The sequence below is a fragment of the Bubalus bubalis genome, chromosome 6 (genome assembly GCF_019923935.1).
Source record: "Bubalus bubalis isolate 160015118507 breed Murrah chromosome 6, NDDB_SH_1, whole genome shotgun sequence".
Lineage (NCBI taxonomy): Eukaryota > Metazoa > Chordata > Mammalia > Artiodactyla > Bovidae > Bubalus > Bubalus bubalis.
In genome coordinates, this window is record NC_059162.1 from 32,099,770 (window position 1) to 32,118,018 (window position 18,249).

Consider the following 18,249-nt stretch of genomic DNA (forward strand, 5'->3'; position numbering starts at 1 on the left):
TTTTTATGACTGTGTAAGACATTTATTCAAGTTATTCAACAGATATTTATTAGTGTCCAAATAATGGTAAAAATTTAACCATACTGGACCATGTGCTACTTAGATCGTTTTGGAGATTTATCTTTGTCTCCTAAGAACTTAATTTCCAATGTTTTCTCACTGGAAGCAGAATGATGGATTTTACCAGCCAGCCCAACTCCCCCTGTCTTTTTCTGGAAGCTTTCCCCACCTAGTTTTCTGGACTGTTAGTAGGACAACAATAATGCCAGAATAAAGCTAAATGGCCTGTTAGTTAAACCCTCTAAAGATGTGGACTTTCCTTTTACAGAAATAATTTTGTTAGTTTAGTGACAATAGACTAATTGGATCCTAGAAGTGAATTGCTGTCCTGGTGTAAACCAAGCTTGTTTCACTCAGCCTCCTCCCTACCACCAACAGGTGCTGTTGAATTGTGGGAGCTGGATGAGAACACACCACTCGTCAGCAAGTTTTGCAAGTATGAGGTTTGTTCAAAATTATTATATTTACATAAACCTTTCTTTCAGTAAGTCACACACTTAGTGCTTCTATGCATTCTGAGGAAGCTTTAGAGCATCTAAGGAGAGCCAACAAACACGGAAGAAGCTGAGAGAATTTATATACAATCACCCTTTGCAGGGAGTTTCTTAGGGTTAAACTCTGGGTCACACTGAACATTATTAGAACCACTTGTGCAGAAACTGGTTTTGTTTGGATAAAGGGTAAGCAAGCTCTAGTCTCAATTTTGAGTTGAAGTTTCCCTAGAGCATCAGCAACCTATATAGATCAATTTTGGGAAAACAAAATAAGCAGAACAGTCTTGGACCCAAAACACATTGTTTTGTTGTGTTCTCCATCAAAAATGGGCATCTATGGAATTTTTCATCTTCATTATATGGTCACAAGACTCATTCAATCCAGAAAGACTCAAGCAGGCACAGAGATGGGGAGAGAAATTTAACTTATTTTAAGTTACAGAGGCATATAACACATAATCCATGATCCTAAAATCTTTTGTCATCTTGTGTAAGGTTTAGTACCCTCCTCAACTTATTGTGGAAAATTTCCTCATCTTGTATGTGATATGCCATAGTTTCAATATATAATATATCATCAAAATCCAAAAGATCATCTGATCTCTATTCCTGCCCTGCAAATATGTGTTAATATACAATATTTGTTTTTTTCTCTTTCTAACTTACTTCATTCTAACAGTAAAAGAGTGACAGTCTCTAGGCCCATTCAGGTATCTACAAGTGAAGCAATTTCATTCTTTTTAATGGGAGATTGGGATTGACATATATACTTTACCATGTGTAAAATAGATAGCTGGTGGGTATCTGCTATACAGTACAGGGAGCTCAGCTTGGTGCTCTGTGATGACCTAGATGGGTGGCATGGGAATGGTGGAAGAAAAGTCCAAGAGAGAGGGGATATACAGAGGAGCCAGGCGGCCTACAGTCCATAGGGTCATGCAGAGTCAGACATGACTGAAGCGACTTAGTACAACACAACACATAGCTGATCACTTTGTTGTACAGCAGAAACTAACACAACATCGTAAAGCAACTATACTCCAGTAAAAAATAAATGAAAGGAAGAGTAGACAGAGTTTACACCAACCTTTTAACTTTCTGGTGGGAGCCCAGCCACTGCCACTTGTTACAAGTTCCCTCAGTAAATAGAGTCATATTTCAATATCACCATAATGTTGAGGGTCAGATTCTAGTAAAGCATTTTACTTTGGGAGGCACCATGTTATATGCATTAGGAACTTCAGTTTCAAGATAAAATTTTCCACTCCAATAGTAACTTTTATCTGGGATCTCAGCTGAAAAAATGAAACTTGTTTAGATCAGAAAATGTGCTTTACATGTACAAGCAAATCAGCTTCAGGTTCTGCCAGATCTTTTTTTTTTTTTTAATTTTTTTAAATTTAATTTTATTTATTTTAATTAGAGGCTACTTACTTTACAATATTGTATTGGTTTTGCCATATATCAACATGAATCTGCCACGGGTGTACACATGTTCCCAATCCTGAACTCCCCTCCCACCACCCTCCCCATACCATCCCTCTGGGTCATCCCAGTGCACCAGCCCCAAGCTTCCTGTATCCTGCATCGAACCTGGACTGGCAATTAATTTCTTATATGATATTATACATGTTTCAATGCCATTCTCCCAAATCATTCCCCCCTCCCTCTCCCACAGAGCCCAATCTTTAACAAGCACTTTGTCTCTCACAAAAGCCCTCTGATTAGGTCAGAAACTGCCTGATGTACAGGCCTGTGACCATTATTCAATGTCAACTTGCCTGGCAGTGTTAGCATAAATTCTTCATTTGACCTTGGCACCTGAGACACAGACTCCGCCCAGCACCATCCCTGGGCCCAGTAGATTCCTCATAGCAAGACCAATTTGGGTTTCATTTGTGTAGTTATTTTTACAAATTATAGTAAGATGTAATATACAAATTACCATTTTAATCATTTTTAAGTTGGCAATTAGGTGGCATTAAGTACTTTCACATTATTGTACAACATCAGCACCATCCATCATCCCAAAATGGAACTCTGTAATCATTAAACAACAACTCTCTCCTCCCGGATCTTGGCAACCAACCTAGTACTTTCAGGTTTGTGGGTTTGACTATTCTAGGTACCTCATATGAGTAGAATCACATTGTGTTTGTCCTATGTGACTGGATTGTCATTTGATTTTATAAGGTGTTGCCTTGCTCCTCAAAGTGTGGGGCCAGCAGCATTGGTATCACCTGGAACTTGTGAGAAGGGCAGAATGTTCAGATCTCTTAAATCATAATTTATACTTTCCTGGTGACTAGTGCCTGTTGAAAGTTGAGAAACACTGACTTTGATTATCCTTGGAGAATTCTAACTGGCTCAGGAACCAGGCAGGGAAGTGTCCAGCCATTCACAAGTGAGCCACTCTGATGTGTCAGGAGCTTTTGGGGATTGTGATGTGTGGTAGTGAGCAAGACAGATGTGGTCAGCCCAGCCTCCAGCAGCTTAGTCTAGAGAGAAAGAGATCAGATCAGATCAGGTCAGTCGCTCAGTCATGTCCAACTCTTCGCAACCCCATGAATCGCAGCACGCCAGGCCTCCCTGTCCATCACCAACTCCCGGAGTTCACTGAGACTCAAGTCCATCGAGTCAGTGATGCCACCCAGCCATCTCATCCTCTGTCGTCCCCTTTTCCTCTTGCCCCCAATCCCTCCCAGCATCAGAGTCTTTTTCCAATGAGTCAGCTCTTCGCATGAGGTGGCCATACTGGAGTTTCAGCTTTAGCATCATTCCTTCCAAAGAAATCCCAGGGCTGATCTCCTTCAGAATGGACTGGTTGGATCTCCTTGCAGTCCAAGGGACTCTCAAGAGTCTTTTCCAACACCACAGTTCAAAAGCATCAATTCTTCAGCACTCAGCCTTCTTTGCAGTCCAACTCTCACATCCATACATGACCACAGGAAAAACAGCCTTGACTAGATGAACCTTTGTTGGCAAAGTAATGTCTCTGCTTTTGAATATGCTATCTAGGTTGGTCATAACTTTCCTTCCAAGGAGTAAGTGTCTTTTAATTTCATGGCTGCAATCTATCAGTCAGCATCCTAAGGAAAATAGATAGTACAGTCAAGATAATTTGAGGCGGATTTATTTGCAAAGAGACTACAAAGATTAGTGTTGTAGGGGAACCACAGGGTTAGTCCATGAAGCCAGGGCTAGAACAGTGGAGCTGGTACAGGGAGAGGTTTCTAGAAGCTGGAAGAAGAGAGAGTCAGGTATATCAGTCCTCCTTGAGAGGAGCAGTGACCCTTGATGGAGGGATGTAGTCACCTTGATGTGACTTCATAGGGAGAGATCAGGGGAGTAAACACCCTGACCTCATTCTCCTCCTTACTGTACCCTTCTTTCAAGCAGAGCCTACTGAGCTATTGGATGTAGTCCAAACAGACTTCCAGGGTCAGAGAGAAAGGTGGAGAAGGATGGGGAGGTAGAGGGACAACTGGAAAATATTTGTTACAATCCACCCTGCTTGCCTCTAGTGTCCTCTCTTGTCTGAAATGCAGGTAAAATTTCATGTCCTCAACACAGGAGATGCCCGAAGTTCCCTCAACTACTTATCATCATGGGACAGTGTTCATTTGTTCATAATCGCCTTAAACTAAACAGCTATCCAAAAACAGATGAACTAGCAGGAGGGAAATGGGAAGGTAAACACAAGTAATGTAAAATATACCTGTTACAACCCCTGTTTCTGTAACAATGCCAGTTGCCTCTTTCTAAGCCAGAGTGTACTCTTAGCTGTGTATTTTCCTATCTCATGCATTCCAAACACAGACTACTTAATTGTTCTGGGGCTAAAAAGGTAAATTAATCATGTATCCTCACTAAAAGAGCTCACTTTGCAATAGATGAAACAGTTTTTTAGGGGGGCGGTCCTAAGATGGCAGAGGAATAGAATTGGGAGACCACTTTCTCCCCCCCCAAATTCATTGAAAGAACATATAAACACTGAGCAAATTCCAGAAAACAACTTCTGAATGCTGGCAGAGGACATCAGGCATCCAGAAAGTCAGCCCATTGTCTTCAAAAAGAGGTAGGACAAAATATAAAAGATAAAAAGAGAGACAAAAGAGTTAGGGATGGAGATCTGTCCCGGGAAGAAAGTCTTAAAAGAGGAGAAGTTTTCAAACACTAGGAAAGCCTCTCACCGGCTGGTCTGTGGGGAGTTTTGGAATCTTAGAGGGCAACATAACCAGAAGGAAAAATAAATAAATAAATAAAACCCACAGGTTATGTGCCTAATGGCAACTTCCAGCAGAGAAGTAGCCCAGATGCTCGCATCCGCCACCAGAAAGTGGGGGCTGAACAGGGAGGTGCAGGCTACATTGCTTAAGGTAAGGAATGGGCCTGAATGCCCTGAGGGCAATCTGAGGGAACTAACATGAGATAGCAACCCAAACTATGGGATAACCAGAGAGAGAGAGAGAGAGAGAGAGAACGCGTGCGAGAGAACTATCCTGCAAAAAGCCCTAACCTAAGGCACTGCCAAGCCTGCTCACAGAACAAAGGACTGAGCGAATACCAGAGGAGAGCTAGCCAGCTGTGGACTGGCCCATCTCCCACCAGAGGCAGGGAAGCAGGAGGGGGATAGCCAGAGCCGGAAAGGGGCAATCTCAGCCCCAGAGACAGCATCCTCTACCAAACTGCAACTGGCTCCCAGTTGCTAACCAAGACTTCTGGGGATTCTGGATGGTTGACATCTGCCGGGGGGGTCGCAACCAGAGATCAGCTCCCCAGAAGAACCACACGGCACACCTAAGACAGGCACTCCCGCTGCCACCCAGGAAACTGAGCGGCTGGGACCGGGGAGGTGATAAGATGCACCCCCCACCTGGGGAGACTGCACTCACCAAGCACTGGTTGCCTAAGCTGCACAGACCTGGGAAGGGCACAAAACACATGCCCAACCGAGTCTGTGCCTTTGTGGAGTGCCTGAGAACCTGAACCTGAGTGGCTTAGACCTGGGAAGTGCACACAACTCAGAGCCCGCCTTAGACAGTTCTCCGGCAGAGCAATCTAGAGCCTGAGAAGTGTAGACTGGGAAAGAACACATGCCATGAGCAGGGGCAAACCCAGTGCGGCTGACACTGTGAGCACTCCCCACACACGCCAGTGATATTTGTTTACAGTGTTTCTCACTCCCAACAGCATGACTGAACAAGTGAGCCTACATAAGTGACCACCTTCACCCCCTTGTGTCAGGGCGGAAATTAGACACTGAAGAGACCAGCAAACAGAAGAAGCTAAAATAAACAGAGGGAACCACTTTGGAAGTGACAGGTGCAACAGATTAAAACCCTGTAGTTAGCATCGACTACACTGGAAGGGGCCTATAGATCTTGAGAAGTATAAGCCGGATCAAGGAACTATCTGAAACTGAACTGACCCCACACTGCCCACAACAGCTCCAGAGAAATTCCTAGATATATTTTTACTATTATCATTTTTCAAATTAAAAATTAAAAAAATTTTAAGTCCTTTATTATTCCTTTAATTTTCATTTTTATAACCTACTATTACCTTGCAAAGAAAAGACCCTATTTTTAAAGCAAACTTCATATATATATTTTATAATTTTTGTGACTTTGTTTGGTTTTTTTAAGATTGTATTTTTGAGAGTCTAACCTCTACTCTAGATTTTTAATCTTTGCTTTTTGGTATTTGTTATCAATTCTGTACCTTTAAGAATCCAATCTTCATTACCCATTTTTACTTAGGAGTGTGATTCCTGGGTTGATTACTCTCTCTCCCTTTGACTCTCCTTTTTCTCCCCCAGGTCACCTCTATCTCCTCCCCCATCTCTTCTCTTCTCTACCCAACTCTGTGAATCTCTTTGTGTGTTCCGAGCTGTGGAGAACACTTAGGGAACTGATTACTGGCTAGATCTGTCTTTCTCCTTTTGATTCCCCCTTTTCTCTTCCTGGTCACCTCTATCTCCTTCCTCCCTCTTCTCTTCTCTATGTAACTCCATGAACCTCTCTGAGGGGTCCAGACTGTGGAAAGCACATACGAAATTGATTACTGGCTAGCTTGCTCTCTCCCCTTTTGATTCCTCCTCTTCTCCTCCTGGTCACCTCTATCTCCCTCATCCCTCTTCTCTTCTTGATGTAACTCTGTGAACCTCTCTGGGTGTCTCTCACTGTGGAGAATCTTTTCATCATTAACCTAGATGTTTTATCATCAGTGCTGTATGGATGGAGAAGTCTTGAGGCTACTCTAAAAATAAGACTGAAAACCAGAGGCAGGAGGCTTAAGTTCAAAACCTGAGAACATCAGAGAACTCCTGACTCCAGGAAACATTAATTGATAAGAGCTCATCCAAAAGCTTCCATACCTACACTGAAACCAAGCACCACCCAAGAGCCAAAAAGTTCCAAAGCAAGACATACCACACAAATTCTCCAGCAATGCAAGAACATACCCTGAGCTTAAATATACAGGCTGCTCAAAGTCACACCAAACCAATAGATATCTCAAAACTCACTACTGAACACTTCATTGCACTCCAGAGAGAAGAAATCCAGCTCCACCCACCAGAACACCAAAGCAAGCTTCCCTAACCAGGAAACCTTGACAAGCCACACGTACAACCCAACCCACAGTGAGGAACCTCCACAATAAAGAGGAACCACAAACTGCCAGAATACAAAAAGGCCACCCCAAACACAGCAATCTAAACAAGATTCAAAGGCAGAAAAATACTCAGCAGGTAAAGGAACATGATAAATGCCCACCAAACCAAACAAAAGAGGGGGAGATAGCGAGTCTACCTGAAAAAGAATTCAGAATAATGATAGTAAAAATGATCCAACATCTTGAAAACAAAATGGAGTTACAGATAAATAGCCTGGAGACAAGGATTGAGAAGATGCAAGGAATGTTTAACAAGGACCTAGAAGAAATAAAAAAAGAGTCAATCAATGATGAATAATGCAATAAATGAGATCAAAAATACTCTAGAGGGAACCAACAGTAGAATAATGGAGGCAGAAGATAGGATAAGCGAGGTAGAAGATAGAATGGTAGAAATAAATGAAGCAGAGAGGAAAAAAGAAAAAAGAATTAGAAGAAATGAGGACTAACTCAGAGACCTCTGGGACAATGTTAAATGCCTCAACATTCGAATCATAGGATTCCCAGAAGGACAGGACAAAAAAAAAAAAAAAAGGCCATGAGAAAATACTTGAGGAGATAATAGTTGAAAAATTCCCTAAAATGGGAAAGGAAATAGTCATCCAAGTCCAAGAAACCCAGAGAGTCCCAAACAGGATAAATTCAAGGCAAAACACCCCAAGACACTTATTAATCAAATTAACACAGATCAAACACAAAGAACAAATATTAAAAGCAGCAAGGGGAAAACAACAAATAACACACAAGGGGATTCCCATAAGGTTAACAGCTGATCTTTCAATGGAAACTCTTCAGGCCAGGAGGGAATGGCAGGACATACTTAAAGTGATGAAAGAGAAAAACCTACAACCCAGATTACTGTACCCAGCAAGGATCTCATTCAAATATGAAGGAGAAATCAAAAGCTTTACAGATAAGCAAAAGCTCAGAGAATTCAGCACCACCAAACCAGCTCTTCAACAAATGCTAAAGATCTTCTCTAGACAAGAAACACAGAAAGGGTGTATAACTTCGAACCCAAAACAACAAAATAAATGGCAATGGGATCATCAGTTCAGTTCAGTTCAGTCACTCAGTTGTGTCTGACTCTTTGCGACCCCATGAATTGCAGCATGCCAGGCCTCCATACCATCACCAACTCCCGGAGTTCACTCAAACTCATGTCCATCGAGTCAGTGATGACATCCAGTCATCTCATCCTCTGTCATCCCCTTTTCCTCCTGTCCCCAATCCCTCCCAGCATCAGGGTCTTTTCCAATGAGTCAACTCTTCGCATGAGGTGGTCAAAGTACTGGAGTTTCAGCTTTAACATCATTCCTTCCAAAGAACACCCAGGACTGATCTCCTTTAGAATGGACTGGTTGGATCTCCTTGCAGTCCAAGGGACTCTCAAGAGTCTTCTCCAACACCACAGTTCGAAAGCATCAATTCTTTGGCACTCAGCTTTCTTCACAGTCCAACTCTCACGTCCATACATGACTACTGGAAGAACCATAACCTTGACTAGATGGACCTTTGTTGGCAAAGTAATGTCTCTGCTTTTGAATATGCTATCTAGGTTGGTCATAACATTCCTTCCAAGGAGTAAGCATCTTTTAATTTCATGGCTGCAATCACCATCTGCAGTGATTTTGGGGCCCCAAAAGATAAAGTCTGACACTGTTTTCATTGTTTCCCCATCTATTTGCCATGAAATGGTGGGACCAGATGCCATGATCTTCGTTTTCTGAATGTTGAGCTTTAAGCCAACTTTTTCACTCTCTTCTTTCACTTTCATCAAGAGGGTTTTTAGTTCCTCTTCACTTTCTGCCATAAGAGTGGTGTCATCTGCATATCTGAGGTTATTGATATTTCTCCCAAAAATCTTGATTCCAGCTTGTGCTTCTTCCAGCCCAGTGTTTCTCATGATGTACTCTGCATAGAAGTTAAATAAGCAGGGTGACAATATACAGCCTTGACGTACTCCTTTTCCTATTTGGAACCAGTCTGTTGTTCCATGTCCAGTTCTAACTGTTGCTTCCTGACCTGAATACAGGTTTCTCAAGAAGCAGGTCAGGTGGCCTGGTATTCCCATCTCTTTCAGAATTTTCCACAGTTTATTGTGATCCACACAGTCAAAGGCTTTAGCATAGTCAATAAAGCAGAAATAGATGTTTTTCTGGAACTCTCTTGCTTTTTTGATGATCCAGTGGATGTTGGCAATTTGGTCTCTGGTTCCTCTGCCTTTTCTAAAACCAGCTTGAACATCTGGAAGTTCACAGTTCACGTATTGCTGAAGCCTGGCTTGGAGAATTTTGAGCATTACTTTACTAGCGTGTGAAAGTGAAAGTGAAGTCGCTCAGTCGTGTCCAACCCTCAGTGACCCCATGGACTGCAGCCTACTAGGCTCCTCTGTCCATGGGATTTTCCAGGCAAGAGTACTGGAGTGGGGTGCCATTGCGTGTGAGATGAGTGCGATTGTGCAATAGTTTGAGCAGTCTTTGGCATTGCCTTTCTTTGGGATTGGAATGAAAACTGACCTTTTCCAGTCCTGTGGCCACTGCTGAGTTTTCCAAATTTGCTGGCATATTGAGTGCAGCACTTTCACAGCATCATCTTTCAGGATTTGAAATAGCTCCACTGGAATTCCATCACCTCCACTAACTTTGTTCATAGTGATGGTTTCTATCAATAATTACCTTCAATGTAAATGGGTTGAATGCCCCAACCAAAAGACAAAGACTGGCTGAATGGATACAAAACAAGACCCCTATATATGTTGTCTACAAGAGACCCACCTCAAAACAAGGGACACATACAGACTGAAAGTGAAGGGCTGGAAAAAGATATTCCACGCAAAGAGAGACCAGTAGAAAGCAGGAGTAGCAATACTCATATCAGATAAAATAGACTTTAAAATAAAGGCTGTGAAAAGAGACCAAGAAGGACACTACATAATGATCAAAGGATCAAGCCAAGAAGAAGATATAACAATTATAAATATATATGCACCCAATATAGGAGCACCACAATATGTAAGGCAAATGCTAACAAGTATGAAAGGAGAAATTAACAATAACACAATAATAGTGGGAGATTTTAATACCCCACTCACATCTATGGATAGATCAACTAAACAGAAAATTAACAAGGAAACACAAACTTTAAATGATACAATGGACCAGTTAAACCTAATTGATATCTGTAGGACATTTCATCTCAAAACAATGAATTTCACCTTTTTCTCAAGTGCACATGGAACCTTCTCCAGGATAGATCACATCCTGGGCCATAAATCTAGCCTTGGTAAATTCAATAAAACTGAAATCATTCCAAGCATCTTTTCTGACCACAATGCAGTAAGATTAGATCTCAATTACAGGAGAAAAACTATTAAAAATTCCAACATATGGAGGCTGAACAACACGCTTATGAATAAGCAACAAATCACAGAATAAATCAAAAAAGAAATAAAAATATGCATAGAAATGAATGAAAATGAAAACATAGCAACCCAAAACCTATGAGATTCAATAAAAGCAGTGCTAAGGGGAAGTTTCATAGCAATATAGGCTTATCTCAAGAAACAATAAAAAAAGTCAAATAAATAACCCAACTCTACACCTAAAGCAACTAGAAAAGGAAGAAATGAAGTACCCCAGGGTTAGTAGAAGGAAAGAAATCATAAAAATTAGGCCAGAAATAAATGCAGAGAAACAAAAGAGACCGTAGTAAAAATTAACAAAGCTAAAAGTTGGTTCTTTGAGAAGATAAATAAAATTGACAAACCATTAGCCAGACTCATCAAGAAACAAAGGGAGAAGAATCAAACCAACAACATTAGAAATGAAAATGGAGAAATCACAACAGACAACACAGAAATACAAAGGATCATAAGAGACTACTATCAGCAACCATATGCCAATAAAATGGACAACTTAGAAGAAATGGACAAATTCTTGGAAAAGTATAACTTTCCAAAACTGAACCAGGAAGAAATAGAAAATCTTAACAGGCCCATCACAAGCATGGAAATCGAAACTGTAATCAGAAATCTTCCAGCAAACAAAAGTCCAGGACCAGACGGCTTCACAGCTGAATTCTACCAAAAATTTAGAGAAGAGCTAACACCTATCCTACTCAAACTCTTCCAGAAAATTGCAGAGGAAGGTAAACTTCCAAACTCATTCTATGAGGCCACCATCACCCTAATACCAAAACCTGACAGAGATGCCACAAAAAAAGAAAACTACAAGGCAATATCACTGATGAACATAGATGCAAAAATCCTTAACAAAATTCTAGCAAACCAAATCCAACAACATATTAAAAGATCATTCATCATGATCAAGTGGGCTTTATCCCAAGGATTCAAGGATTCTTCAATATCCACAAATGAATCAATGTAATACACCACATTAACATTAAACATTAAACACCACATAAAACATTAAAACATTAACATTATTATTGAAAGATAAAAACCATTTGATTATCTCAATAGATGCAGAGAAAGCCTTAGACAAAATTCAACATCCATTTATAATAAAAACCCTCCAGAAAGCAGGGATAGAAGGAACATACCTCAACATAATAAAAGCTATATATAACAAACCCACAGCAAACATTATCCTCAATGGTGAAAAATTGAAAGCATTTCCCCTAAAGTCAGGAACAAGACAAGGGGGCCCACTCTCACCACTACTATTCAACATAGTTTTGGAAGTTTTGGCCATAGAAATCAGAGCAGAAAAAGAAATAGAAGGAATCCAGATTGGAAATGAAGAAGTAAAACTCTCCCTGTTTTGCAGATGACATGATCCTCTACATAGAAAACCCTAAAGACTCCACCAGAAAATTACTAGAGCTTATCAATGAATATAGTAAAGTTGCAGGATATTAAATTAACACACAGAAATCCCTTGCATTCCTATACACTAACAATGAGAAAACAGAAAGAGAAATTAAGGAAACAATTCCATCCACCATTGCAACGAAAAGAATAAAATACTTAGGACCAAATCTACCTAAAGAAACAAAAGACCTATGTATAGAAAACTATAAAACACTCATAAAAGAAATCAAAGAGGACACAAATAGATGGAGAAATATACCATGTTCATGGATCAGAAGAATCAATATAGTGAAAATGAGTATACTACCCAAAGCAATCTATAGATTCAATGCAATCCCTATCAAGCTACCAATGGTATTTTTCACAGAACTAGAACAAATAATTTCACAATTTGTATGGAAATACAAAAAAACCCTAGAATATCCAAAGCAATCTTGAAAAAGAAGAATGGAACTGGAGGAATCAACCTTCCTGACTTCAGGCTATACTACAAAGCAACTGGTCATCAAGACCAGTATGGTACTGGCACAAAGACAGAGATATAGATCAATGGAATAAAATAGAAAGCCCAGAGATAAATCCACAAACCTATGGACACCTTATCTTTGACAAAGGAGGCAAGAATATACAATGGAGAAGACAGTCTCTTTAACAAGTGGTGCTGGGAACACTGGTCAACCACTTGTAAAAGAATGAAACTAGAACACTTTCTAACACCATACACAAAAATAAACTCAAAATGGATTAAAGATCTAAATGTAAGACCAGAAACTATAAAACTCCTAGAGGAAAATATAGGCAAAACACTCTCTGACATAAATCACAGCAGGATCCTCTATGACCCACCTCCCAGAATATTGGAAATAAAAGCAAAAATAAACAAATGGGACCTAATTAAACTTAAAAGCTTTTGCACAACGAAGGAAACTATAAGCAAGGTGAAAAGACAGCCTTCAGAATGGGAGAAAATAATAGCAAATGAAGCAACTGGCAAAGAATTAATCTCCAAAATTTACGAGCAACTCCTGCAGCTCAATTCCAGAAAAATAAACGACCCAATCAAAAAATGGGCCAAAGAACTTCCCCAAAGAAGACATACAGATGGCTCACAAACACATGAAAAGATGCTCAACACTACTCATTATCAGTTCAGTTCAGTCGCTCGGTCGTGTCCGACTCCTTGCGACCCCATGAATCACAGCACGCCAGTGAAATGCAAATCAAAACCACAATGAGGTACCATCTTACGCTGGTCAGGATGGCTGCTATCCAAAAGTCTACAAGCAATAAATTCTGGAGAGGGTGTGGAGAAAAGGGAACCCTCTTACACTGTTGGTAGGAATGCAAACTAGTACAGCCACTATGGAGAAAAGTGTGGAGATTCCTTAAAAAACTGGAAACAGACCTGCCATATGACCCAGCAATCCCACTGCTGGGCATACACACAGAGGAAATCAGAATTGAAAGAGACACGTGTACCCCAATGTTCATTGCAGCACTGTTTATAATAGCCAGAACATGGAAGCAATCTAGATGTCCATCAGCAGACGAATGGATAAGAAAGCTGTGGTACATATACAGAATGATGTATATGTGAATATATGAAACATAATGATGGGAATATTCAGTTCAGTTCAGTTCAGTTGCTCAGTCGTGTCCGACTCTTTGCGACCCCATGAATTGCAGCATGCCAGGCCTCCCTGTCCATCACCAACTCCTGGAGTTCACTCAAACTCATGTCCATCGAGGCGGTGATGCCATCCAGCCATCTCATCCTCTGTCGTCCCCCTTTCCTTCTGCCCCCAATCCCTCCCAGAATCAGGGTCTTTTCCAATAAGCCAACTCTTCGCATGAGGTGGCCAAAGTATTGGAGTTTCAGCTTCAGCATCAGTCCTTCCAATGAACACCCAGGACTGATCTCCTTTAGGATGGACTGGTTAGATCTCCTTGCAGTCCAAGGGACTCTCAAGAGTCTTCTCCAACACAACAGTTCAAAAGCATCAATTCTTCGACACTCAGCTTTCTTCACAGTCCAACTCTCACATCCATACATGACCACTGGAAGAACCATAGCCTTGGCTAGATGGACCTTTGTTGGCAAGGTAATATTTCTGCTTTTCAATATGCTATCTAGGTTGGTCATAACTTTCCTTCCAAGGAGTAAGCATCTTTTAATTTCATGGCGGCAATCACCATCTGCAATAATTTTTGAGCCCCCCAAAATAAAGTCTGACACTGTTTCCACTGTTTCCCCATCTATTTCCCATGAAGTGATGGGACCAGATGTCATGATCTTCGTTTTCTGAATGTTGAGCTTTAAGCCAACTTTTTCACTCTCCTCTTTCACTTTCATCAAGAGGCTCTTTAGTTCCTCTTCACTTTCTGCCATAAGAGTGGTGTCATCTGCATATCTGAAGTTATTGATATTTCTCCCGGCAATCTTGATGACAGCTTGTGCTTCTTCCAGCCCAGCGTGTCTCATGATGTACTCTGCATAGAAGTTAAATAAGCAGGGTGACAATATACAGCCTTGACGTACTCCGTTTCCTATTTGGAACCTATTTGCCATTAAAAAGAATATATTTGAATCAGTTGGAATGAGGTGGATGAAACTGGAGCCTATTATACGAGTGAAGTAAGCCAGAAAGAAAAACACCAATACAGTATACTAATGCATATATATGGAATTTAGAAAGACAGTAACAATAACCCTGTAAGCGAGACAGCAAAAGAAATACAGATGTATTGAACAGTCTTTTGAACTCTGTGGGAGAGGGCGAGGGTGGGATGATATGGGAGAATGGCATTGAAACATGTAAATTATCATATGTGAAATGAATCGCCAGTCCAGGTTCAATGCATGATACAGGGTGCTTGGGGCTGGTGCACTGGGATGACCCGGAGGGATGGGATGGGGAAGGAGGTGGGAGGGGGTTCAGGATGGGGAACACATGTACACCCATGGCAGATTCAAGTCAATGTATCACAAAACCAATACAATATTGTAAAGTAAAATAAATAAATAAATTTAAAAAATAATAAAGAAATGAGCACCTAAACACACACACACACACACACACACACACACACACACACACAGAGATACAACAGTCTTTTGGACTCTGTGGAAGAAGGCAAGGGTGGGATGATCTGAGCACTGAAACATGTATATTATCATATGTGAAACAGATCGCAAGTCCAGGTTTGATGCATGAGACAGGGTGCTCAAGGCTGGTGCACTGGGATGACCCAGAGGGATGGGATAGGGAGGGAGGTGGGAGGGGGGGCTCAGGATGAGGAACACATGTACACCCATGGCTGATTCATGTCAGTGTATGGCAAAAAGCACTACAATATTGTAAAGTAATTAGCCTCCAATTAAAATGAATTAAAAAAGAAACAGTTGTTTAATTTAAAATCTAAGGTAATAAGAGGTAAGTATATATACGATCTCAAGTTTGTGATAGAATTAAAAGAACAACAATGAAAATAACTCAAGTTTAACCAGGATATTTCACCTTTTTGATTATTCATTATCAATACTGGGTAATTCTTTGTTATGAGGGGCTGTCTTGTGCAATGTAGGATGTTTAGCAGCATCCCTGGCTTTTATCCGTCTTGTACTAGTACCACCCCTGCCTCCACTGTGACAATGAAAAATGTCTCCAGACATTGCCATATGTCCGATGGGGGGCAGAGTATTGCCCAGTTGAGAATCGCTGGCTTAAAAGGTAAAGAAAGAGGCCATTCAGTGGATAACAATGTGTAATAACATGTTTATATATCTCTCAATAATGGTCATTTAGTCAGCTGAGATTTGCCTGTTGTTTTTTGTTGCTATTGTTGTTACAAATAAACCTGCAGTGAACATACTTTCTTTGTATAATTGGGCAGATATCTCTGTATGGCAAATTTCTTAAAGGGAAGTTGCTGGGTTATAGGATTGTGGTGTTCTCAAAATGACTTCTGAGGAGATTGAATAGTTTTTACCTTTACTACTTTATTAAAATATTTCTTTTTGAGTTGCCTCAATTTTTACACTTTAATATATGAAATCATGGGATTTGGGGGTAGTATACATTTTCTAATACACATTAAAATAAATGCATAAATGTGAAAATAAAAAATCATAATACACAGCCAAAAATCATCTTTTATATTAAATACTGGGAAACAACACTCTAGTCCATCTCCTTCATTTTAGAGACATGGAAACCTCTCCAAGTTTATACTGATCTGTAGTTGATTCTCTTTGTGTTCTTATGTTAGTCAACCAGTTGCTTTTGTTCAAATCAAACTTCTCCATTTCTTCCACATGAGAATCATGAAAAATTTGGTCAAATGCTTTGTTAAACCCAAAGCCTTTTGCATCTGTGATCTTGCCCTCATTTAGTGGAGTGCTGTAGAATATGGGAGGGGCTGTTTGCTGTGGAATTTCTTCAGCGGGTCAACTAAAAGACATTTGTACATGTCTTTTCTCATTTCATGAGAACAGGCTAAGCATTGGGAAGGAGTGTTTTCTAAGTATCTGGTGGGTGTGTAAAAATACAAAGCAGTGGTTGTATTTTGACAGCAAGAACTCAAGAAGGAGGATCGGGAGTGACCGGAGCGACATGGCACACTGGTTTTCAACATAGCCCAGCGTTTCACTGTTCATCATCTGCTACACACAGAGCTTTAGTTGCCCACTCTTTGGCACAGTCACCCCTGAATGAAGCAAGGGTCACTCCTGGGCATCCATTGTTATATCTTGCCATTCTTCTCAGTATCAGTCACTTTTGAAGGTATGGGACAGGTAGGTCTGGGATAGGAGTCCAGAGCACTGACCCAGGTACAGATGAAGTAGGTTCAGCTGGCCAACAGATTTGTCTCTGTGATGGGCACAGCATTAACAACCAGCTCCCTTGGCAGGAGAAGAGAACAAACCTTGGGTGGAAGAGAACAAACCTTGTGGGAAATCTCAGTGATGCAGAGTCTGGGTGGCAGGAGGTGGGGTGAGAGAAGGCTCAGAAGCAGAGAGAGGTAAGCATTCACATCAGGGAGGTCTTAAAAAGGCAGGCAGTTAAGCCCCAGGAGCTTGGCAAGAATGAGTCAGGATCCAGGCCCCAGAAACCAAGTGTGGTACCTACAGTTTATAAACCAGGCAGAGAAATCAAAGCAGAGACCTAGAAACAAGACTTAGGGCACAAGGGCTAGGAACTGGGAAGCAAATAAGAGATTGGTCATTAGAGTTAGAAACCACACTAGGGGTGACCTAACCAATGGTGTGAGTTGTTGCCAAACATGATCCAGTGTTGCATTCAGGAATCTCTTGATTCAGGTTCACATTAACCCAAGGTATGGAAGGTGGCATTGAGCATGCAGGTGGACCTAATGATACTACAGAGCAGGTATTGGATCTCAAGGTTTTTTGGAAACAAAACTCATGTATCTCCCACTGCACTTAATCCAAGAGACTAAGATAGAGACACGCTTTAACTCTGGGAGATGTGATCCATGTGTTCACTATACTAGAGGTTCCTTGAGCAGAAACTGTTTCTTGGTTAACACATACCTAGGGTGTCTATCAGGGCCTGTGTGCATGTGCCTAGTCGTGTCTGACTCTTTGTGACCCATGGACTGTAGCCCTCCGGGTTCCTCTGTCCATGGGATTCTCCAGGCAAGAAATACTGGAGTGGGTTGCCATTTCTTTCTCCAGGGAATCTTCCCTGATGCAGGGATCAAACCCTCATCTCTTTCATCTCCTGAATTGGCAGATGGATTCTTTATGACTTGCACTATGTGGGAAGCCCATTAGGGCCTGGCCTATGCTCAATGAAATATTCATTGAATACGTAAAGGAAGACAAAGAGGGATGAACAAATGGAGACACAGCCTCTGCTGGGTAGAGTATTTCCTCAGGCTTTCCCAGGTTTCAGTGAAATATTCTGACTCTAAACATTCTATACCACTTATTGTTTTTGTTCCATGATACCAAACAACTTACTGATACAAGTTACACTTTCCTGGTGTTCATACTAGAAATGAAGCAAATTAAACCACTAGTCATTGTTATTTCCCAGTGGCATTTATTATATTGACGTCTGATTAGTCCCTCCATTGTGTGTGGATTAAGTGAGCAGTCTGAATCTCTAAGAAGACAGGTGTATTGGATACACTGATAACAAAATTTCTGTCCCTATG